This window comes from Balaenoptera physalus, assembly GCF_965194825.1.
Source record: "Balaenoptera physalus genome assembly, chromosome: 4".
Classification (NCBI taxonomy): domain Eukaryota; kingdom Metazoa; phylum Chordata; class Mammalia; order Artiodactyla; family Balaenopteridae; genus Balaenoptera; species Balaenoptera physalus.
In genome coordinates this window covers 25,088,323-25,112,607 of record NC_138891.1, presented here as the reverse complement: position 1 = coordinate 25,112,607, position 24,285 = coordinate 25,088,323, and the positions used below count along the sequence as shown (strand labels likewise).

Genomic DNA, 24,285 nt, shown 5'->3' with positions numbered 1-24,285 from the left:
TGGATTGTATGGTATGTGAATTATATCTTAATAAATAAAGCTGTTAGCTTAAAAAACATCATGTACACCAAGAACACTGATGGAACACATTCAATCCTATTCAAGGCAAATATTTTGACATTGTCTGGTTGACATGAAACCTTTAATTTCCCTGAGAAGTCTTCTGTTTGATTTTGTAATGCCCTTAGTGTAATGCCTAAGGGCGTAACATAATGAAAAGAACCTGTGCACACAGAAGGTTTGAATGAGGCTTTTCAGATTAAATGAGCAAACTATATAAATATAAGGCCTCCCTAAAGTGTGCCTGAGATGTGAAAGAGGATGCAAAAAATATTCCCACTGATATTTAACAATAAATTAACTTACAAAAAATGAGTATCATTGTGTACTCTTTTAGCATACTACCTCTGAATGCAATCATTTCCTCTGAATTACTAGAAAATTACAATGTTTTCAGTTCTTCCATTATTTGTTGTCCTGGTCCTATGAGAAATGTAATACTCATCTTGCAGAAATATGTCAATTAAACTTTAGTCTCCCACAGCACAATGCATATCACATAGGTAGGATATAACTCAGTAAAAATTTAGAAAGTTTAATCTTTTTTATCCTACACATTCCAGATGTATATTAATAGGAAATATAATTTTAAAAACCAAACTACCTTGTTCACAATGAAAGAGATGAACTTTTTTCCCATATTAATCAAGTCTAACTTCATTAATCTAGAACTGAATTACTGTTAACATTAGAGAAACTATAAAACCTAAGGTAGAATAAAGTTACTTTTAGTTCTTGTTTCATTTAACTGCAGGTAAAACAGGTATCCAAGCCTCTAGTAGATTAGTGTATTAATATACATTTCTTTGAGCATCTCTATAAACTACTGTCCTACTCACCTCTAATCTGATTTCTCTTAAAACAATAAGAAATACTTCAAGAGGAATATAACCTCAATTTACATATGTCAGTTTCTTTCAGAGGTGAATCTGTTTTATGTATAAGCATCATCTACATGTGAAACATTATTATTACATATTATTATTTAATTCATTTCTGGAATTAGTCTAGAACGCATGTGAATCTACAAAGATTCTTATACTTTGAATTCAAGCTATGCAGCTGTCTCCTGGGTAAAACTGGAGTCTCTCTCAAGATTTACTGTCAATAAAACACAGGCCTGGAGTTAGCAGTCTGAAAATAAGGCACCATGGATAAGTCTCTACAGGCAAGTACAAACTAGAAAACATTGGCTATGTGGGTGGGGTGGGGGTGGGTATAGATTCATCCATTCATTCATTCCTTTTCATGTTCCATTCATTCAACAATTTATCAAGTGCCTCCTTGTAGAGCAGGCATTCAGGCAATGAGGATACAAACTGAAAATGACACAATCCTGCCCTCAAGAAACTCACACTCTGCGTGGCCACAAATGTGGCCACAAGAACTTATAACAAAATAAATCTTAGTATTGGAAGATTTTGATCTAACATGCATATTGTATCATTCCTATTTTATCTTATTTAATCCACAACAAAAACCAAAATGCAAACAACAACAGCAACAAAAACCAAGGTTCAGACAGGCTGAATGACTTGGAGATTCTCCTACCCACTGAACCTCTCAGCTGTGGATGAGTCACTCAGCTCTGTCCCACTCACCCACCTCTTCTATCAATCAGCTAGCAAGTGACAACGCAGGGTAGCAGCTTCTACTTACGAATCCACCTTTTTTGCTTTTCCCACCACACTGTAGTTTTAAACACAGGATTCTTTTTAGGAGACACACATGGAAGATTCTCAAAATCTCCACTGAGACACAAATGTCTTTACCATCTGTGGACGTCACCCCAAAAAGATGAACAGACGGCCTTAGTACCTTCTATTCTCCAGAGACAAGCTTTTCTAAACCAGTACTCAACCAGTAGAATCTCCCAATGTATAGCTAAAGCATCCCAAAGAGACACCACGTCGCCTCTCACTTTTACCTCTGTAATCCTTCAGCACTTGAAGTCAGTTTGAAAGTATCTGTAGAACACCATGCTTACAGCCTTAGCCTTCACTTTTGAATTCGCTTCTCTTCCCAGAACAACCCTGAACAAGTACTATAATCTCTTGGCTTGGTGATTTATTTATTTTTATCTCGTTTTTTATAATCTGTCTCTCAGAAATTGAAATTGGTTGTCCTTTTATATTTTACATATTTTTGAAAGACACAGAAGCCTTTAATGTGATGGATTAATTTTGGCAAGTCTGTAAGATGACTGAAATACACATATTAAAATCAGGGAGATCCCTGGCGGTCCAGCAGTTAGGACTCTGCGCTTTCACTGCTGAGGGCGCGGGTTCAATCCCTGGTCAGGGAATTAAGATCCTGTAAACCAAGCAGCACGGCAAAAAAAAAAAAAATTAAAATCAGAACCAGGAAAAAAGCATTTTTAGGTGTTTTTCCAAAAGAATATGAACCATAGGTCAATACACGGCAAGAAGTGGGGTTCCTCCTCTTCCAACGTGTTGGGAGTCAGGAGTAAACCGGAAGTGAAAGTAAGCCGAGATAAACCTGTGACTCACACTGCCTACAGAATAAAGTCCAAATCCCGCAACCTCATACTCAAGAGGTTCCACCATCTTCCCAAAACGCTTTTCCAGTCTTATCTCCCTGTACTTTCCGTAATGAACTGGAGAACTCAGCACCGGCGGAACCCGCGTTTCCCCGTTGCACCTCTGTTTGGAGGTTCAGTTGCTCCTTTGTCTGGAACACCTCTCCCCATAACTCCCCCAGCTGCGCACTCTGCCTGGTGAGCACCTGCCCATCCTTCACTGCCTACTTCATATGCTTCCTCCTCCACTATTTTCTTTATGTAGACAAAAGGAAGCCCTCTTATCAGCTGGCTCACAAAGATGGGTAAATCATCAGAAGACAGCATAAATGATCACCCCATCAGCTCTGCCCTGACTCCCTAATTGTTCCAATGGAAAGTGAAACTTCCTCCGTCTCAGACCTATCACAGGTCGGTTCCTATCTTTCTTATAGCACTTAGCACCAGCTGCCCTGTACTGGAGCCAGGAATTCATATATCTTAACTTTCCTACAAGACTGCACGTTTTCTGAGGGGCAAGGAAGGAACTTTCTGCAATTGTGTACATCCTACCCCTGACCTCAGATCTTGCAAGCTATTCCAAAAATACTTATAAAATGAAGTTTAATATTACATCCAGATTAACAAAATAAAATCCAAAAACATACTCCTTGAGTTTAGTAGTCATTCACGCTTGGTTTGGGTCAACTCCTAACATCTTCTAGCTGATGTCAGCTTTTCAGCTCTCCATAGGTGGAATGTCATACTGGCTGAACCGCAGTTATTTCAAAAATATGGAATACAAGAAAAGGGCTGGTTTCTTGGGAGAACTGGTGGGTTGGGGTCAGGGTGGAGTGGGTAAGGAACTTCCAGAGGGCAGCAAAGGGCACAAGGCAGCAACCACTTGGTAAATGAAACTAATGTAAAAAGAAAATAACAATTAAAAAACCCTGTAACAACAGTTTTATGAAGTTAGTACCGTTTCCAAAGAAAACCACTTGTTTCTAGCTCTCCTATCTAACCTACATTACTACACTCTCGTCCAGTGGCTCTCAAAGTGTGATTCCCAGATCATCAGCCTCAGCATCAGCTGGGAACTTGTTGAAATGAAATTCTCCAGCCCAGATGAACTTATTTGCAAAGCAGAAATAGAGACACAGATGTAGAGAACAAACGTATGAATACCAAGGGGGGGCCAGAGGTGGTGGTGGGATGAATTGGGAGACTGGGATCGACATATATACACCACTATGTATAAAATAGATAACTAATGAGAACTTACTGTATAGCACCGGGAACTCTACTCAGTGCTCTGTGGTGACCTAAATAAGAAGGAAATCTAAAAAAGAGGGAATATATGTATATGTATAACTGATTCACTTTGCTGTACAGCAGAAACTAACACAACACTGTAAAGCAACTACACTCCAATAAAAAATTTTAAAAAAAGAATATAGGAATAGCAGACATAGGAAGCAGCCTATATTACTATATTCTCTCTGCTACTTATTACCCAATCTCTTATTACTCCAGTCCCCATTATAGTTAATAATACTTTATATTAAACTTTCCCTGCTCAAAAAACTAAAAATAAAATAAAATATAGACCTAACTCAAAAGAAAAAAAATTCACCAGCCCCACCCCAGACCTAAAGAATGAGAAACTTGGAGTTGGGACCCACCAACCCGTTTGTTAACAAGCTCTCCAACTGATTCTTATGCCCGATCACCTGTTAGAGCACATTAAAGTACCTGCATTTTCCTGAACAGGTCAGCTCCATCCTGTCTCCGTGCTTTTGCTCATGCTGTCCCTTCCCCAAGGAATGCTTTTTCCTCTATCTATTCTCTGTAGATTGAACTTGTGCTTTTCTTTCAAGGCTCAGCTCAAAAGTCTTGACATCTTCCTCAACCCACTGAACAGAAGGAACTGCTCTCCATTCGGGCTCCCCCAAAGCCTCATTCTGCCCTTCCTCCTGGTGCTCACCTGTGTCACAGGCTGTCTCTGTGTCTGCCTCCCCCAGCTGACTGAGAACCTGTGAGTACATGGGCCGTGCCTCACTTACAGTGCTGTCGCAGCCCAGCTCCCTTTCGGCCATCAAATCCCTTTGATTTTGCAGAGGAAGAGGGGAAAGTATTCTTCCGCAACAAGCCCCTGAGAAGGATGCTGAGAGGATCCAACTCCTCTCTCCACAATGGAGATGAATAAATACCCGGTCAAGTGAGACCTGAAGTTTAGGGAGCAGTTGTTGAAGGCACCTTTGGGAACAGAGACATCACTTAAAGAGCTCCATAGTCGAGGCTTAGCCATAAACACATTTAAGATTTTATAAAAGCCAGATGTCAATTTCATAGAGAAATTATTCCCTCTGGTCAGTACAAGAAGGAAATATGGATTGACTGAAAGAGCACTGTATTTGGGGTGCAAGACGCTCCATGAGGACAGGGACCCTATATCTGTCTTGGCCATCACTATAGTCCCAATGCTGAGCCCTAACATTTTGTCAAATGTTGAAATGAAAAGACACAGATGTGAGTTCCATCTCTGCCATTTCCAAGCCAGGTAACCTCAAGCAGGCAAGTCATTCATTCTCAAAGTCTTGGCCACTTATCAATGAAAGGCAGCGAAGCTGGAAAATTATTATATCAATAAATACCTTACCTCCTCACCTTATAGGTTACTAATTGCTTTCACATTTACTATCTTGTTTAATCATCAAACCTGCAGCTGAAGAGAAGGCCTCTCTTTTCATGGGGTCAGAAACAGAATCACAGACTTTGACTTCTCATCCATGGACCTGATCATAGGCCAACTGATTTCAGATATCTAAACTTTAATTACCCTACGGGGCTCATTTTGATTGAGCAATACACATTCAGAGATTCTCAGATTACCTTTTTTCCACAGATGGGTTTAACTTGGGCTGTTCAAGGATAGGAAAAGGGATCAGGCCAATTGATGCTAGTGCTGTTTTTCCAAAATTAATTCACTTGGCACGACAACTTTTGCTGAAAAACATCATTCGGTTTTTGTGAGCTGTGTTTCATGGCGAGCACCTCATTGACCTAATAACACTTCAACTCTGAAATAACTGGGCCACTCTTGGCAATACCCCTTGGACCAAAAGAGTGTCCCAATGACCCTCTGAGGGGAGAGGAAGGAAAAGGGAGACTTGACCAGGATAAAATGCTGAGAGAGTTTTCAAGTGAAAGAATTACGGAGTCTTTGAGAACTTTTGATTTGTTCCCAATGGTTATAAATACTAACTTGCTATTGAGCTGAAGGTTCAATTATGTACTAATTTGATATTATCATTCCACCAAATTATTGATGAATAGCATTAAAACCCTAAGCAGAGACATTTATCAAACCTCAGAATTCTAGTTTGCATTGATTTTTACCTATAAACAGTACACAGTATATATCATCAAGGACAAAAAAAAGAAAAAAAAACCCAATATAGCCATAAAAGGTGGCATTTAAGATGACAAAGTAAAATGAGACAAAAAGTCTACTTGTGCCTTTGATCATTCACTGTAAACGAGTCAGTTCTGAACCTGTTTTTCTTTCATTTTAACAATTTAATCTAGATTCTGAGCACCAGCTATGGGAACAAAGTGTGAATAGAGCCAGTACTTTCTGTCTAAGGCATTCAGATTTCCTTGATCAACATCAGTTTTAGGTCACAGACTGTCATGCATCACTTTGGGTTTTACAGTTGTGATCCATGGAGATAGGTTTACTCTTTTATTCATGGAATGCAGAGGCCCCATGTGGGAATTCATTGTAGGGGGCAATTAACATGAAATCCTTCTACATACATTTACCATTACCAATGTTTTAAACTCAAATTCAATCCAAATTCTATTTTGACAGTACTGCTAAAATCTCTTGTTTTTTGGTTCTCTAACAAATTGAAGGGGCTTTCATCATTTTTCTTTTAAATGTTATTTCCTGGGACTGGATCTTTAAACAATTTATTGAGTTTCTCAATAATGAAGTAATTCTGGTTTCCTCTAATACTGAATTTCTCCTGTCAACCATTCCCCAAAACCTTTTACTTTTTTGCTTCCACCTTACTAAGATATCCATCCACCTTACTATCAGAAAAAGACAGTTTCTTGTGTTTTCTTTGTGGTTGGCTTGGATTTTCTGAAGAAGGCATGTCTCTGTGCAGTGAGTCATAACCCAAATATTCTTGTAGTTTTATAGCTCTGAATTGCTCAAAAAGAAAGATCTAGTTTATCATAAAGGTTAAAGTCTCCTTCACAACTGGACTTTTAACAAATAACACATAACTCTCTTAGAAAAGAAAATACTTTCTGATGAAACAAGTGTTTTAAATAAGAGAAAAACTCTCCTTATCAGTCCTCTCTCGCCCTTTCTGTGCCCACAGTATTACTAAAGAGCAACTCGCTTTCACAGAAGCCACGTTACATGTTTCTCACCAGAAAAGGCAAGTAGGCACTTTCAGACACAGTACTACTGAAAAGAAATAAGACGATCAAAGTTAACACAGCCTCACATCTCATGTGATTTTATATGTCAGCAACAGTTCCAGCAATCAAAACTGTATAACCATTTTATAAGCAATAAACCGGTAGGCATCACAAAGGCCTCTTTCTTCCTGATTTTCATCAAAAGTTTGATTTGGATTTTTGGATGTTGAAACACGTAATGGGTAAGGGCCTGAAGCAGGCGGCCTTTCCTTTCACGCCCAGAGACAGGCCCTGAGAATGCACAGAACCAGCACAGAGGCAGAAGCAGGAAACGGACAGAGGGGCTCAGGCAGCACTGGGAGGAGAGGAACATCCTCAGCTGGATTCTATTCTGAGCCTCCCATGAGAGAGTGATGTGGTACACCAAGCAGGAAGGTACGGGACGTTTTCTCACAGCCAAGTCAGCTGGTCAAGGCTGAGGCCTGGCAGCCCTGCCTCTAAATCACTTGTCTCTGACCCGGGGCCTTCCCTGAGGTATCGACACCCACCTCCAACTGCAACGTGTCCACACTGACGTCAGAACTCCCTGAACTGAAGGATCCCGGAAGAAGTGTCCAGGTTTGGATTCAGCCTGAGGGTTCTGACCACAGGTCAAAGATCTGAGATCAGGGTTAGGGTCAGGACCCACAGATCTTCCAGGAGCTCCCAACGGCGGGTCCTGCCACCCCAGGTGAAAAAATCCTTATGAACTGTTCACCCTAGAGTCCTTAGGCTTATACACAAGGTGAGTCTTACCCCTCAACTCCAGAGGCATCTCCTGGATCCCTACCAACTCACCTCCATCACCCCAAAAGAGCTTTATGGTGCACCCAGAGAAAGAGCTGCTGTCTCTGCCTCCAGGAAGTCTTCAAGGGTGAAAAGGAGATAAAGACTGAGTGGAATAATTTTAAAAACAAAACCCAGAAAGATTCATCACTGTTGTTTTGTTTCTCTTATGAAAGTCTGGCTCAAAGAATGTTGGGAGTGTCACCAGATAAAATCTGTAGCCATTCTAAGCATCTGGTAGGGTTACCACATTTATCCATTTTGCATTTTGTTAAGCTATTTGATTAAGTTACTTTAGCTCTCAGTGCCTGAAGTCAGGTGAGCCTGGGATCCAAGCTCAGTTCAGCCACTTGTCCATGATGTGACCTCAGAAATGTGATTTTTACCTAAGTCTCAGTTTTCTCGGCTGTAAAATGGGAATAATATTTGCACCAACTTCATCGGATGGTCTGTAGAGATTCAACGACATATTGCTTGTAAAGTGTTTAGTACAGTGTCTGGTCCATGGAAAACATTTTAAAATACTAGCTACTAATATTAGTATTATTATTTGGAGAAAGTTACATAGTACAGTCATTTTACACAGAGTTATGATACATTACTCTGAATTTAATACCTGGGCGTTAAGTGTATGAGACATTAACTTCAACATACTGCTTGATCTTGCATTTCACTGTCCAATCAATTTGGACTAACGTCAAGATAAAAAAAAAAAATGTAATTCCTCTAAACTTAGCCAACCCTTCCCTGCCCCCCAGTAATCATCTCTCAAACTCCGTATCTCCTCCCAAGTGCTCTCTCTTCTTGACTCATAAGAAGAGGAATCACTGCCAGTTGAAGATGGTGATCAACTACAGTGTGATTGTCAACAGAAAGGATGTGTGCCCTCCAACAGCTCCCTCAATGCTGTGTGCAGCTCAGTGAAAAGGCTGTGTTTTGATTTGCAAAATGGCTATTTGCAACATCTGTTCCAAGTAAACAAATATACCAAACTACTTCTTGATCCAGGATTTGGGGTTTGGAAGCCCTGCCTTCTGTCTTATTTTTCCAGGTGGAGAGTCTGATCACAATTCTCTCTCTCTCAAGCTCACCTCACATTCCTGGGTCATAAACACCACGGCCATCACTCACTACCTCCCGGTAGTGTAAAATATCTCTCCCCAATACACTCTCAATCCATGGACTTGGGCCCCACCCGTTTGTATCTTCTGCCACTGACAAGCTAAGCTACCATGTCCTTTCCAGACTCCTCCTCGACTCCAGATCCCCAGGTCTGCAGCCTTGCCCCTCATTCAACCTTGAACTGGCCAGTCATCCGTTGTGTGTCATCTCTTCCAATGACACAGACATCCTCCCATTGGCCACCAAGTTCCCCTCTTTAGATTAGGTCTCTGAGGGCTTTTGATCCACAGAACATCTCCAACTCAAATTAATCTTGGGGTCATCAACCTTGAAAAGTTAGGGACTAGTAGCGATGAGACTAGGGCAGAGGCTCTGGCTAAACCACTAACTAGCTAAGCTAAGCACATCTCAGCTCCACCTCTACATCATGAGGGGACGGTCTGGATAAAGTGCTACCTTATAGCTCTAAGATCCTAAACTCCCACCCTCCCCATGTCAAAATACGCTTGTTTGTTTATTAATGCAATAATTATTGAGTATCTAATACTGCAAAGCTACGTGCCTGGCACCGTGAGGGATTAAAGGTCATCTCCCAAAGAACTTATCATCTAGAATGGCAAATGAGACAATCACATCAACAACTGTAAGAAACAGAAAGAGATAATGTCACCGTTGGAGGTTATTTATAAAATAAAAAGAACATTACCAACACCCCAAACCTGAAGCTAAAGCAACTTTCAGAGCATCTTTTCTTCTCTGCATCTAGTTTCTGGCCACGCGGCACGGCATGCGGGATCTTAGTTCCTCGACCAGGGATCGAACCAGTGCCCCCTGCAGTGGAAGCTCAGAGTCTTAACCACCGGATTGCCAGGGAAGTCCCAGCATCTAGTCTCTTACAAATGCTTTCCCCTTTACAACACTTCTCACATCTGTGCTCTCCACTCAGCACTTAGAATCACATGCTTAAGTCCAGGCCTTAGGCAACTCTCCCCTGTTATGATTTGACTCCTGTCACCAGAACTGCCCTAAATGATCCATCATGACCTCTCATGAAGATATGAGAGTCATCCCATCAGGCTGGTTTGACTTGGCCACTGTCTTGCTATAGCTCTAAGGTGGCCTCCCTCATTTCACAGAACATCCACATCAAATCCCTTTACCAAACCGCCCCTACTTCACTTCCTCCCTCCCACAAACAGTACCAAGAACATTACTGGTGCTTAGTTCTGGGTGGGAAGTCTAAGTCGTAGGCTTGAAGCTCCAAGAGCTTACACACACTGGTCAGGAAGTTGGGTTATGTACTAAAATTCAACAATCCGGGATACTAAAGATGAGGGATACTAGCACAGGCAACAGTAATAAACGTTAGAGGGTTCAGATGGAGGAGAGCTACTTTCTGGCTGCAGTAATCAAGGAAGGCTTCTAGAAAGAGGCACACCTGAGCTACACCTTGCAGCATACGCAGGACTTCAACATGGAGGGAGGCAAACAAGCATTCTGAGGCAAGGAAGGGGGGCGGTTTCAAGACCAGCCAATTGTTAGGTGGGGCTTGAATGAGAGGGTACTCTTTGAGAGGAGTTTACAAGGTACTAGCAAGCTTAGTAGCAGGAATAGCTAATCTTCTGCCTAAGCCAGATTACAAAATATAAGGAGGTAGAAGAGAAGAAGAAAGTGTAATAATCTAACCGAACTCTGAGGAGAGTATCAGCAGGGGATGGTAAAAAGAGCCCTGCAAATCAGAAAACCTGGGGCCCGGGCCCAGCTTTGCCAAGGAGGGGCTCCAGCAGCCACAGCAAGTCATTTAACCTCCTTGGTTTCGGTTTTCTCATTTGTAAACTGAAGCAGCTGAACTGGCTGACCTCGAAGGTCTCCACAGGCCAAAACTAAACCAACTGTATATTATTTCTGCCATTAAAACATTCATCATGGGCGGGGGCGGGGGCGGGGGCGGGGGCGGGAGGGGGGTGAAGGAAAAGGTAGATATCTGTATTCCCTTTCCATATAGGTTTCTCCTCCTGAACTAGAAATTTTTTTCCCCTAAACTTATTAATTCTATGTACACACCTCCCACATCATAAATTTAACACTTAAAGAATGTTCAGTGTGTGGTCCCCAAATTTTGTTTATGGCTTACAGGTTATCCAAGAAATTTGTGCAGCATAACCTTAACCTCGTACACGCGTTTCCAATACCGCAGCCCCAGGGTAAAATATCTCTGTGTGAACTATTAAATGTGACAGGGTAAATAAAGGGGAGAAAAGTGAGAATTCTGTTACTCATCTAAAAGACCGCTTCCCGACATGGATGGATCTAGAGATTGTCATTTTGGGTGAAGTCAGACAGAGAAAGACAAATACCATATGATATCACTTAAATGTGGAATCTAAAAAAATTGGTACAAATGAACTTATTTACAAAACAGAAATAGAGTCACAGATGTAGAAAACAAACTTATGGTTACTAAGTGGTAAGGGGGGGAGGGATAAATTGGGAGATTGGGACTGACATATATACACTACTATATATAAAATAGATAACTAATAAGAACCTACTGTTTAGCACCGGGAACTCTACTCAGTACTCTTTAATGACCTATGTGGGAAAAGAATCTTAAAAAGTGGATATATGTACCTGTGGAGCTGATTCACTTTGCTGTACAGCAGAAACTAGCACAACATTGTAAATCAACTATACTCCAATAAAAACTAATTTTAAAAAACAAAATAAAAGACCGCTTCCTTTTAAGACCAAACGATGCCTGAAATAACAGTGATGTAGAAAAGTAAGGGGGGAAAATCTTCAACTTTACCAAGTCTCTACTTTAAAATACAGCTGAAATGCAGAAAGTTTTGGGCACTGAAATGCGCTGAAAGTTGGCTTTTTTTTTTTTTTTTTTTTTAATGCCGCATCCAGGGCCCCCCTCCTCCAGGAAAGGCACCAAAACCAGAAACCACGGATGCTGATTTCACTCCAGTCTTACAGAGCCTATGCACCAAAAGACCAAAGGCAAATAAACCAGTCACAGAAGTGCAGCGAAACAGGCTGGATCAGAAAGCCTCACCAGCGAACACTCAAAGTTTAAAAGAGAGGAAAACAGAAAAGTTAACGAAATGCCTAACTTCATGCAGAGAATCATAATGCAGTTCTCAGGCTTACTGTGTAAACAGCATAAATACACGATTTAACACCTGTCCGCACTACATGCCGCCCAGACTGAGCAGGAGCGCGACCTGAGGTCGGCGGGCGCCGCACTGCACAGCGGGCGCCGGGAGCCACCTCTGCAGCGAGGGAAACCCGGAGAGACTCCCCTGGAGCCGCCGCCGAGCGCCTGCGAGGAAGTAAAGCTTTGTTTTCTGCCTGTCGGTTCAGGCTTCCTCTCGGACCCCACCGCCGCGCCGCGTACCTGCCCTCCAGCCCGCAGCTGCCGCTCCCGATCCAGGCACCGGCAGGTCGGTTCTGCGGCTACCTGGCCGCGCCCGCCTAGCTGCTGCGCTCGCGCCACTACGCATGCCCGGCCGGCACCCGGGTCAGCAAACTCGAAATCCACTTGCCGGGTTTTGGTTGCGGCTCCCAGGGGAAAGGACCCGAGGCCAAGAGCTGAAGTGGAGCTGCAGGTGCTGGGAGAGGAGAGGAGGGAGTGGTGGACGGGCGCTGCGGCAACCTTATCCTTACTGCCCAAAGCTACCCAGGACGCACCGTCCTCCAAGCCTAAAGATGACCATCTACACAATTGGAATGATCTTAGCACAGTGCTTCTCAAACTTGAGTGTGGATCTGAAGCACGTGGAGGGCTTGTTGAAACACAGTTCCCACACTCAAGAGCTCAGATTCAAGTGCATCTAGGATGAGGCCCGACCATTTGTATGCCTAACATTTTCACAGGGGAAACAGGTACTACTAATTCGGATACCACACGTTGCGAACCTCCGGTCAAAAGAAAAGATATACATATTTGGTATTAAAAGAGGAAAGTTTTCTCTCCCCTTCTCCCTCTTTTTGGGATTTCACACAACACTTCCTATTCATTTAACAGCCACACCTGCTTAAAAAATAAGTAACTACAGCTCACACGCAAAGGTGGGATATTTCCTCTAGCATGTGAGTCAAGTAAGTGGAATGCAACAAGTTCTCAAGTATTTTGCCTGTAGCATAACCTATGGTTGTGGTCTCTCCAGCTGTGTCCAGGCAACAGGAGGGGGCCCTAATTTGTTGCCACTTTAACTCAAAGTCCTGTGTGACCCTTTAGCGCATAGCACAGTACTGGGTACAAAATAGGTACCCAAGAAATCCTGAGATGATATTAGTATGGCTTGAGAGATGAAAAAGAAGGATGTTGGAATTATTTTAGGAACCCAAAGGAGTCGATAATCAATTAAATATGGAAGTACGTGGGCTAAGGCTGAGGAGAATAAGGATTTCTCCCTGCCTTACACCTAGAGAAATCAGTGGCTTAAGTATCCTTATCTGAGCCCAGATGTAAAGGAGTTGTGAGTTCTCACAATACATTTCTTAAAAGGTTAAACACACATCTGCCATATAACCCATCCATTCCATTCGTAGTTATTACCCAAGAGAAATTAAAACATATGTTCACACAAAGGTTTGAATATGAATGTCCACAGCGGCTTTTTTTCACAATAGCCCCAACCAGAAGGAACCCAAATGCCCACCAACAGGTGAATGGATAAACAAATTGTGCAATATCCATCTATGCAATGGAATACTGCTCAGCAAAAAAAAAAAAAAAAAGGAAAGAATTACTCATATAGGCTTCAACATGGATAAATCTCAAAATTATTATGCTGAGTGAAAGAGGCCAGAGACAAATATATGATTCCATCTATATAAAGTTCAAACTAACCTAAAGTGACAAAAAGCAAACCAGTAATTGCCTGGAGCCAGGGGTGAAGGGAGGAATGGGCTGTCAAGGGGCAGTAAAAATCTTTTGGGGATGACGGAAAAGAAATCTTGTCTTGATTATAGTGGAGATTTCACAGGAGTCTACAACTGTCAAAACTAAATTGTACACTTTAAATTTATTAAATGTATTTTATATAAATTATTTCCCCATAAAGGTAAAGAAAAAAATGGTGGGTTTTTTTTTTGGCTGCGTTGGGTCTTCGCTGCTGCCTGTGGGCTTTCTCTAGTTGAGGCGAGCGGGGGCTGCTCTTCGTTGTGGTGCGCGGGCTTCTCATTGCGGTGGCTTCTCTTGTTGCGGAGCACGGGCTCTAGGCAGGCGGGCTTCAGTTGTTGTGGCGCGTGGGCTTAGTTGCTCTGCAGCATGTGGGATCTTCCTGGACCAGGGATCGAACCCATGTCCCCTACACTGGCAGGTGGATTCTTAACCACTGTGCCACCAGGGAAGTCCACGAGATACTTGTTAAAAGAAAAAAATATCCTAGGAAAACAAGAAAAACTGCCATGAACAAACCAGAAATGTTGAGAAAAGACAAAATACAGAGAGGATCACATCTCAGAGAACGAAGATGGAAGGAACGTTCAGCTCAAATCATACAGAGGAGGAGGCTAAGGCAAAGGATGGAGCAGTTGGGGGAAGGGTGTGCAAACTCAGCTAACAGATCAAGAAATGGAAGGAGGGCACTGAGGCACTGCTCGGAGAGAGTAACTGGGGAAAGAGATTTAGAGCAGCTAGGCTAGTCAACACCTTTTTTCTCCCCAGCGGGGTCTAAAGTGTGGTCCTGGTAGCTACAGACTTCCAGGAAGAACACGAGTCTCCCACACCTGGAGGGTGAGCTGCCAACACATCCTGGCCTCTCGAGTACTGTTCCTTACCCCAAATTGGCAAAGGATGGCTACAGTGAATAAAAAGGTAAAATGAATAGAGATTCTAAAATACAAAATTGTTAAATCAACACTACTTCAATAAAAATAAATAAATAAAATAAAATACAAAATTGAACAGATAACTAAACATTATATCACACATTTGAGGAAAAAATGACTATGAGAGAAGCACCATTGCTACAACTAACAGTAGAGAAAACAGAGCTAGACAACCATCAGAAGATGACATTTGGAAAGTATAATTAATACCTTCAAATAATCATGAGAAGATGTCGCAAGTACAGAAATTTTGACCAGATAGTTGGGAATTTAAAACTTTGATGACTGAGATAAAGAACTAAATGGATGATCCAGGTTTCAGAATAGATGCAGATGATGAGCAGGTAGGGACTGGAGATCAAGCTGAGGAGTTATTTCAGGATGAAGTCAGCCTAACAGGCATTGGGGGGGAAACGGCTTTAGGGCACAGAAGGATGATCTGGGGCAGTTTACTACATTCTCTCTCCTCCCTCCACACCCTGCCCATCCTTAGTTGAAAAAAATAAGCTCATGTACAACATTAACTGAAACAGATGGGAAATAGGAAAACAGCTGTGGAGTGTGGCAAAGACTGATTGTCCCCCAATATTTTTTCATCTGTGATGTACTTATGAAAACGATGATACATCACAATAATGGGAAAGTGATGGACTAGCTGATAACACATTAACAGACACTGTGGATGGCCCTAACTCGCTTCTTGAATCCCTTCCTGGAAAGCCAAAAACTACATTTCCCAGATTTACTTGTAGGTATGGTTCCAGATATGATTTAGGTTTCATCAGGTCATGTAAGACTTTGGTTGAAAATTGAATCGCATGAGGAGAGAGGGAAAGCATGATCCTCTTCTGGAAGCTTCCTGATCCTGTCAGAGTTAGCAACTGCCTTTACGGTAATTTGGGGAGTTCTTGGATTCTCATGATGAAGTCTGTTTCTCCCAATGATTCCATATATTATCTGCATCTCATAATAAACCTCTTTATTCTTAAACTAGCAAAAGGGACTTCGATACTGACAAATGCATGGTCCATCTGGGAAACACGTTGTCTTGTTCGAAAATGATCAGTAAATCAATGAGAAAATGAATACTAGGAAACTCAAATACAAAAATCTTAGTAAAAAGTACAAAAGAACACTTTTAACCTTGGGGTTAACCTTCCTAGGCAAGACTCAAAACCCAGAAGCCGTAAAGGAAGATATGGACAGATTTGATACAATAAAAATTAAAATTTCTGTATGACAAGAAGCAACTGACAAAGAGAAAATATTTTCAGAGTATCTATCAGAAAAGGGTTAATGTCCATAATATATTAAAATGCTCCTATAAATCAATAAAAAGATACAACCAAAATAAAACTCATAAAGTCCTGAGTAGGTAATTAACAGAAAACAAAATCCAAATGATTAATAGACATATGAGTAGATGCTTGAGCTTGTTGGTAAGTAGACAAATGCGTATATATATATACACCTTACTCCAAACCAATCAAATCAGAATCTCTGGGAATGCCCAGATACTTTTTATTTTTTATATTATTTTATATTTTTTTCTTCCAGATTTATTGAGATATAGTTGACATACAGCACTGTATAGGTTTAGGGTGCACAGCATAATGACTTGACTAACACACAGCATGAAATGATTATTATAATAAGTTTAGTGAGCATCCATCATCTCATAGATACAAAATTAAAGGAATAAAAACAAAATTTGTTTTCTTGTGATGAGAACTCAGGATTTATTCTCGTAATAACTTTCATATATAACATATAGCAGTTAATTATATTTATCATGTTTTACATTACATCCCTAGTACTTACTTATAACTGGAGATTTGTAACTTTTGACCACCTTCATCCAATCCCTCCTCCCCCAACCCTTCTCCTCTGGTAACCACAAATCTGATCTCTTTTTCTATGTTTGTTTATTTTTGAAGTATAACTGACCTAAAACACTATATTAGTTCCTGTTACACAACATAGTGAGTTGGTATTTCTATATATTTCAAAATGATCACCACAATAAATCTAGTTATGATACGTCACCATACAAGGATGTTACATATAGACTATATATCCCACACTACACACAGCCATATATATGTGATTATTTTAAGTTGCTGATCCCTTAAGTTCAAAGGTATTTTAACAAGCCTGCATTTTTTCTCCCCACCCCGCACTTACTGTTTTTAACATCATATTTTACATTTTGTGTGTGTGTGTGTGTGTGTATCCCTTCACTACTTATCGTGGATATAGATGATTTTACTGCTTTTGTCTTTTGACCTTCCTGCTAGCTTTATACATGGTGGATTTACTACTTTTATTGTATATTTGCCTTTGAGCTTTTTCTTTTCATAATTTTCACGTTTCTAGTTGTGGTCTTTTCTTTTTTGCTCAGCAAAGTCCCTTTAACATTTTTTGTAAAGCTGGTTTGGTGGTTCTGAACTCTTTTAGCTTTGGCTTGTCTGTAAAACTTTTGATCTCTCCATCAAATCTGAATGAAAGCCTTGCCAGCTTGAGTTTTAATTTTTTTAATAAATTTATTTATTTATTTATTTATTTTTGGCTGCATTGGGTCTTCATTGCTGTGCGCGGGCTTTCTCTATTTGCGGTGAGCGGGGGCTACTCTTCGTTGCAGTGCGCAGGCTTCTCATTGCAGTGGTTTCTCTTGCTGTGGACCACGGGCACTAGGTGTGTGGGCTTCAGTAGTTGTGGCTCACCGGCTCTAGGGCACAGGCTCAGTAGTTGTGGTGCACGGGCTTAGCTGCTCCATGGCATGTGGGATCTTCCCAGACCAGGGCTTGAACCTGTGTCCCCTGCATTGGCAGGTGGATTCTTAACCACTGTGCCACCAGGGAAGTCCCAGCTTGAGTATTCTTGATTGTAGGTTTTTCCCTTTTATCCCTTTAAATATATCACGCTACTCCGTTCTGTCCTGCAGAGTTTCTGCTGAAAAGTCAGTTGATAGGCTGATGGGAGTTCCTTTGTACATAACTTGTGGCTTTTCCCTTGCTGCTTTTAATATTCTCTCTGTATCTTTAATTTTTGTCATTTTAACTACAATGTGTCTTGGTGTGGTCCCCTTTGGGTTGATCCTGTTTGGGTCTCTCTGTGCTTCTTGGACCTGGTTGTCTGTTTCCTAACTTGTTAGGGAAGTTTTCAGCTATTATGTCTTCAAGTATGTTTTCTGTCCCTTTCTCCTCCTTCTGGGTTCTCTGTAATGTGAATGTTAGTATGCTTGATGCTGTCTCAGAGGTCTCTTAAACGGTTCTCATTTCTTTTTTTTTTCTTTTTTCTGTTCAGCTTCAGCGATTTCTACTACTCTGTCTTCCAGCTTGCTGATCTGTTCCTCTGTATTATCTAATCTACTGTTGCTTCCTTCTAGTATACTTTTCATTTCAGTTATTGTATTCATCTCTGTATGTTCTTTATATTTTCTAACTCTGTTAAAAACTTCTCATGTCTCACTCTGTTCATCCAATCTTCTCCCTAGTTTTTTTAACATCTTTATGATCATTACCTTGAACTGTCTATCAGGTAGATTGCCTATCTCCACTTAGTTCTTCTTCTGGGGTTTTATCTTCTTCCTTCATTTAGAACATATTCCTCTGTTGCCTCTGTTTGCCAAATTGGCTGCTTTTATTTCTATGTATCTGGGAGGTTGGTTATGTTTCCTGACCTTGGAGAAGTGGCCTTTTGTACGAGATGTCCTATGTATCCCAACAACACACTGCCCTCTGGCCTCCAGACCTATATATTCTAGGAGTGATCCCCATTTGGGCTGCATGGGCCCTTCTCTTGTGGTGGGCGGTCTGGTAGACATGGCTGGTCCCTGGTCTGGTTGGTTGCCAGGTCCTGCCTTGTGCAGAGGCTGCTGGCTCTGGGGCCCTGGTGGGTCTGGGGGCTAGTGCTGGCCCACTGGTGGGCAGGGTCAGGTTCTGGAGTACAAGATTACAGGGCTGCGGGTCCTGGATCTAGTATTGGCCTGCTGGTGGGTGAGGCCAGTTCCTGATATGGAGTGTCCCAAAGCTGGTGTTGGCCCACTGGTGAGTGTGGCTGGATCCCAGGGCAGCTGGCTGAGGGGTCCAATGTGCCTCAAAGCTGGCATCGGCTTGCTGGTGGGCAGGGTCAGTGTCCGGGTGAGGGGGGGAATTCCTAGGGCTGGTGTTAGTTTGCTGGTGGGCTGGACTGGGACCCAGAGGGTCCTGGGGCTGGTGCTGAACTGCAGGATGGTGGGCTGGGTCCTGGTATGGCAGGGTGCAGGGCTGTGGTGGTCCTAGGACTGGTGTCCACCCGCTGGTGGGTAAGGCTGGGTCCTAGGGTTAGTACCAGCCCACTGGTGGGCAGAGCTGCATCCTGGGGTCTCTGGTTGCAGGGCTTGGGGGTCCTGGAGCTGATGTTTTGGCCCACAGTGGGTGGGGCTGGGGCCCAAGGGGTCATAGGGCTGGTGCCTACCCACTGGTGGGCTAGGCTGGTCCCTGGGCTAGTGCCAGCCCCTCGGTGGATGGAGCCAGATCCCAGGGTCTCTGGCTCTAGGGCTGTGGGGTCCCAGGGCTAGTGCTGGTGCACTCTCCTGGGCCCTCTGCTGTGTGGGGCTGGGTTAGGGTGGCTATGGGCTCAAGGGGTCTTAAGGCAGCAAGCCTGCTGGTAGTGAGGTTGTGTCTCTATCCAGTTAGTTGCTCGGCCTGAGGTTTTCCAGTACAGGTGCCAAAAGGCTGGTGGGCAGGGCTGGGCGCTAGTGCTAATAAGCTAGAGTCAGGACTTCAAAATGGCATTCGCCAGCTCCAGTGTCCATGGGGTAGATGGTGCTCCCCAAAATGGCTACTACCAGTGCCTTTGTCCCCAGGATGAGCTCCAGATGCTCTTGCCTCTCTGAGAGGCTCTCTAAGATCAGCAGGTGGGTCTGGCCCAGGCTTGTTTCAAATTATTGCTTCTGCCCTGGGTCCTGGAGCATGTGAGATTTTAGGTGTGCCATTTAAGAGCAGAGTCTCTATTTCCCCTAGCCCTCTAGCTCTCCCGCGGTTGCCTTCAAAGCCAAATTTTCCGAGGGCCCCTCTTCCCAGTGCAGGACCCCCAGGCTGGGGAGCCCAATGTGGGGCTCAAACCCCTCGCTCCTTGGGGAGAACCTCTGCAGTTGTGATTATCCTCCAGTTTGTGGGCCGCCCACTTGGGTCTTGACTATATGGTCTTTCTGCCCTTCTTACCCATCTCACGGTGGTTCCTTCTTTATATCTTTAGTTGTAGAAGATCTTTTCTGCTAGTCTGCCAGTCTTTCTCATCAATAGTTGCTCTGTAAATAATTATGATTTTGGGGGCTTCCCTGGTGGCACAGTGATTAAGAATCTGCCTGCCAGTGCAGGGGACACGGGTTCGAGCCCTGGTCCGGGAAGATCCCACATGCCGCGGAGCAACTAAGCCTGTGCGCCACAACTACTGAGCCTGCGCTCCAGAGCCCATGAACCACAACTACTGAGCCCGTGAGCCACAACTACTGAAGCCCACGCGTCTAGAGCTCACGCTCCGCAACGAGAGGCCACCGCAATGAGAAGCCCGTGCACCGCAACAAAGAGAAGCCCCTGCTTGCCACAACTAGAGAAAACCCGTGCACAGCAACGAAGACCCAACGCAGCCAAAAATAAATATTAAAAAAAAATTATAATTTTGATGTGCCTGTGAGAGGAGGTGAGCTCAAGGTCTTCCTGCTTCGCCATCTTGGACCCTAATGAGGCTCCATCATCACCCAGATACTTTTAAAAAGCTTCCCACTCACATAATTTCAATGCGTAGCCAAGGTTAAGAAATGCTACCCTAGAACAGTGCTAACTCAGAGTGTGGTCCGTGTACAAGCAGCATCAGCACTACCTAAGAGCTTGTTACAAATGCAAGTTACTTCATTCTCTTTCAGACCCATTGAATCAGAACGGGCTGGGGCTCAGAAATCTGTTTCAGTAAGCCCTTCAGGTGATTCTGATGCATGCTCAAGTTGGAGAACTCAGAAACCTCTCCTCAAGCTTTATTTACATTACAGAGCTACTGGGAGGATAACAGCAGATGAAACAGATGAAAGGATTTTGAGAAAAGTAAAAATAATGGTTGCAAATGTAAATAATCATTACCATTTGAACACATTTGATATAATCTTAGGGTCATGCTTGAGACCTTAGCAATGTAAGTGCCAATAACTCATTACTGAGATAGAAATCTCCTGGACACATGCGAAGGTACTCCATGTCATTTCTGAATTGTATCCAAATACAATGGAGTTCTTCTCCTAAAATACAGCCTTAGCAGATGTGAAACTGCCACATGGATAGGAAGACAAATAGCTTTACATTTAAGTTTCTTCAATACTTTAAGTTCCTCTATGACAACTAGGTGTTTTTTGATAATGGGCTTTTTCAGTGTTTCTACTAAATGGGTTTAATAGAATTAAATTAATTCATTAATGCAGTTTGGCTGTACAGGATCATTTGTTCTGCTTTATTAAGTTTCAGAATGTTGACTTGTGGTTATGTTGGTCTGTTATTTGAGGCTTTAGCCAATGAAAACCAATAGACATGTGCCCCTTTTTACCCACTAATCTGTCTGACAATATTCAATACAGTCAAGCTACTGAAGCAGGGGAATGGCATAATCATACTTGGTTTTGAAAAGGTGCTCTGTCTGCCATGTAGAACAATTCCAAACAACACTGGCACCATTTAGGAGCAAAGTTTTAAAAACTATTAAAAATGCAAATTATTAAATAATAGAAAATAAATAACTTTTAAAATTATTAAAAATGAGGGACTTCCCTGGTGGTCCAGTGATAAAGAATCTGCCTTCCAATGCAGGGGATGCAGGTTCGATCCCTGGTCGGGGAACTAAGATCCCACATGCCACAGGGCAACTAAGCCTGCGCACCACAACTACAGAGCTCGTGCACCTCAATGAGAATGCCGCAAACTACAGGGCCCACGCTCCCACGGCCACAACTAGAGAGAGAAAAACCCGCATGCCACAACTACAGAGAAGCCCGCACCACAACGAAACATCCCACGTGCCTCAACGAAGATCCCAGGTACCGCAACTAAGATCTGATGCAGCCAAATAAATAAATAAATAAAAATTATTAAAAATTAAAGTTATTAAACATTATTTAAAATGAAAATTTGTGTGTGTGTGTGCGTACCAAGGAGGTGTATATTGAAGTCCATTCAGTTGTAGAAAGGAACATGGAAAATTGTTTATATTTTTAAATCTCATTTCTTTAAGATTTCTATTTTAGTGTACACAGTAAAATCCTGACAAAATGGAGTTTAAAAAAAAAACAAAAAAACCCAGGGACTTCCCTGGTGGCGCAGTGGTTAAGAATCCACCTGTCAATGCAGGGAACACGGGTTTGAGCCCTGGTCTGGGAAGATCCCACATGCCGCGGAGCAACTAAGCCCGTGCGCCGCAACTACTGAAGCCCTTGAGCCTAAAGCCTGTGCTCCGCAACAAGAGAAGCCACCGCAATGAGAAGCCCGCGCACCGCAACGAAGAGTAGCCCCCGCTCGCCACAACTTGAGGAAGCCCCGCGCACAGCAACGAAGACCCAACACAGCCAAAAAAAAAAAAAAAAAAAAATCCAATGCATTACAATGGAACTTGCAGAGCTAGGCCGCCAGGGGTTTGGGCATCTGACTGAGAACCAGTCCATCTAGGTCTCATTTGGGTTGTGGTGCCACCTGGTGGTCATCTCCCACTCTAGTTTAATCATCCTTGGGGACAATTCTATATACACAGGCCGGCTGAAACTTCCAGGACATTGGTTGGTGCCCTGTTGTCGACTTGATCTGAGATGCTGGGCTTAGGAAACCAAGGTCCCAAGGACATAGGAACCCACCTACCTCAGCCTCTCAGCTTCCTGCTTCACTCTCCCCACACACTCCACTCCCCAAATGATAAAAGGGGGCGGGGGTGAGAGGAAGACAGGAAGCAATCAACGGCTGCATTATGTCCATGCATATTAGAATATATTACTAAATATATGTGGTTAGTAAATATGCACATATTAGGGTGCATATTTTAAAAATTTCAATAATACTGTTGAAGAGAAAAAAAAGTTGTAATACTTCAGTGTAGAGAATACATTGGAGGGGAAACAAGCCCAAAGGAAGAAAGGCAAGCTAGAATGTCATGTAAGTAGTCTGGGCACAAGACAGCGATGGTCTGAAACTAGAATGGTGATAATGGGATTTGGAGGGAAGTGGATGGGTTTGATATTTAGTAGGCAGAATTTAGTCCTTACCTTTAAGAGATACAAAATAAAGTGTTTACAGATAAATTGATGAGTTGTCTGAGATTTTCCTTAAAATAATCCAATTAGAGAGAGGGGAAATGGGAGGGGTAGTTATAGATGAAACAAAGACTGGTCATAGGCTGATAGTTGTTGAAGTTGGATGATGGGCATAAGGGGGGGGGTCCTTATTCTACTCTCTCTACTTTTGTATATATTTGAAATTTTCCATAATAAAAATTGAAACAAAAATAAAATGCCTGGGGGGACTTCCCTGGCAGTCCAGTGGTTAAGACCCTGTGCTTACAATGCAGGGGGCGCGAGTTCGATCCCTGATCGGGGAACTAAGATCCCACGTGCAACACGGCAGAAAAATAAAATAAAATAAAATAAAATACCTTGGAAAAATTCAAGGGAAAAAAATTCAGTAGAAAGGAAGACATAATGAAATATAACGCTCAGAGAGAGATCTGAACAGAAGGAAGAATTTGGGAGAGATCAGCAGGTCACCCAAATATAACAAATAGTAGATTTGTCATGGTTAATCCAATCCTATTAAAAGAAAGCCTTCACAGATATGTTGAAACCTTCTCATTTCATTCCCTTCTCTCCCTCTCCAGAGGTACAACTCTCCTGGAGTTGATGTATATCCTTCCCAACCATGTTTTTATACTTTTATCATATATGTATGTATACAAAATTCACTCACTAAAAGTCTTATTTTGTGGTTTTAAAATGGTATGTGATTTAATATTGTTATGTATCCCTTTGCCATTTGCTTTTCTTTTCACTCAACATCGTTTTCAGAATTCATACTTCATTCATTTTAACTAAGAAATGGTATTCCACTGTAGGACACTACCACCTCTTACTTAATCTTTACTATAATCTTACAAGATAGATATTACTAATCTCATTTTATAGATGAAAAACTGAAGTACAGAGAGGTTAAGTAACTTTACTGAGTAACTTTACTAACTGTAGTTGCTAGCAGGTGAAATGAGAACTTGCACAGGGCTTCAACTTCTAATCCCATGTTCTTCCCACTACAGCATTCCACAATTTTACAAATATTTAGTACACAACAACTATGTACCAGGCACTGTTTTAGGTCCCAAGTATCTAAGCAATGAACAAAACAGACAAAATCCTGCTCTCAAGGAGCTTATGAATATAAGCTGATTGGAGGAGACAGTCAATAAAATAGTATATAATT

General features: G+C 42.3%; 1 protein-coding gene across 2 annotated transcripts in view; it reads right to left on the bottom strand.

Annotated features, from left to right (window-relative positions):
* PLS1 (plastin 1) overlaps window positions 1-12,476 on the bottom strand; it is a 109,195-nt gene extending 96,719 nt beyond the window's left edge. The window contains exon 1 of one of the 2 annotated variants that reach the window (XM_082461238.1): window positions 12,366-12,476. The gene's annotated coding sequence lies outside the window, so the exon portion shown is untranslated. Of the gene's footprint in view, window positions 1-7,852; window positions 7,877-12,365 lie in introns of those variants that run through there. The other variant, XM_082461239.1, reaches the window with a different exon arrangement.
* Between the last annotated feature and the right edge of the window lie 11,809 nt (window positions 12,477-24,285).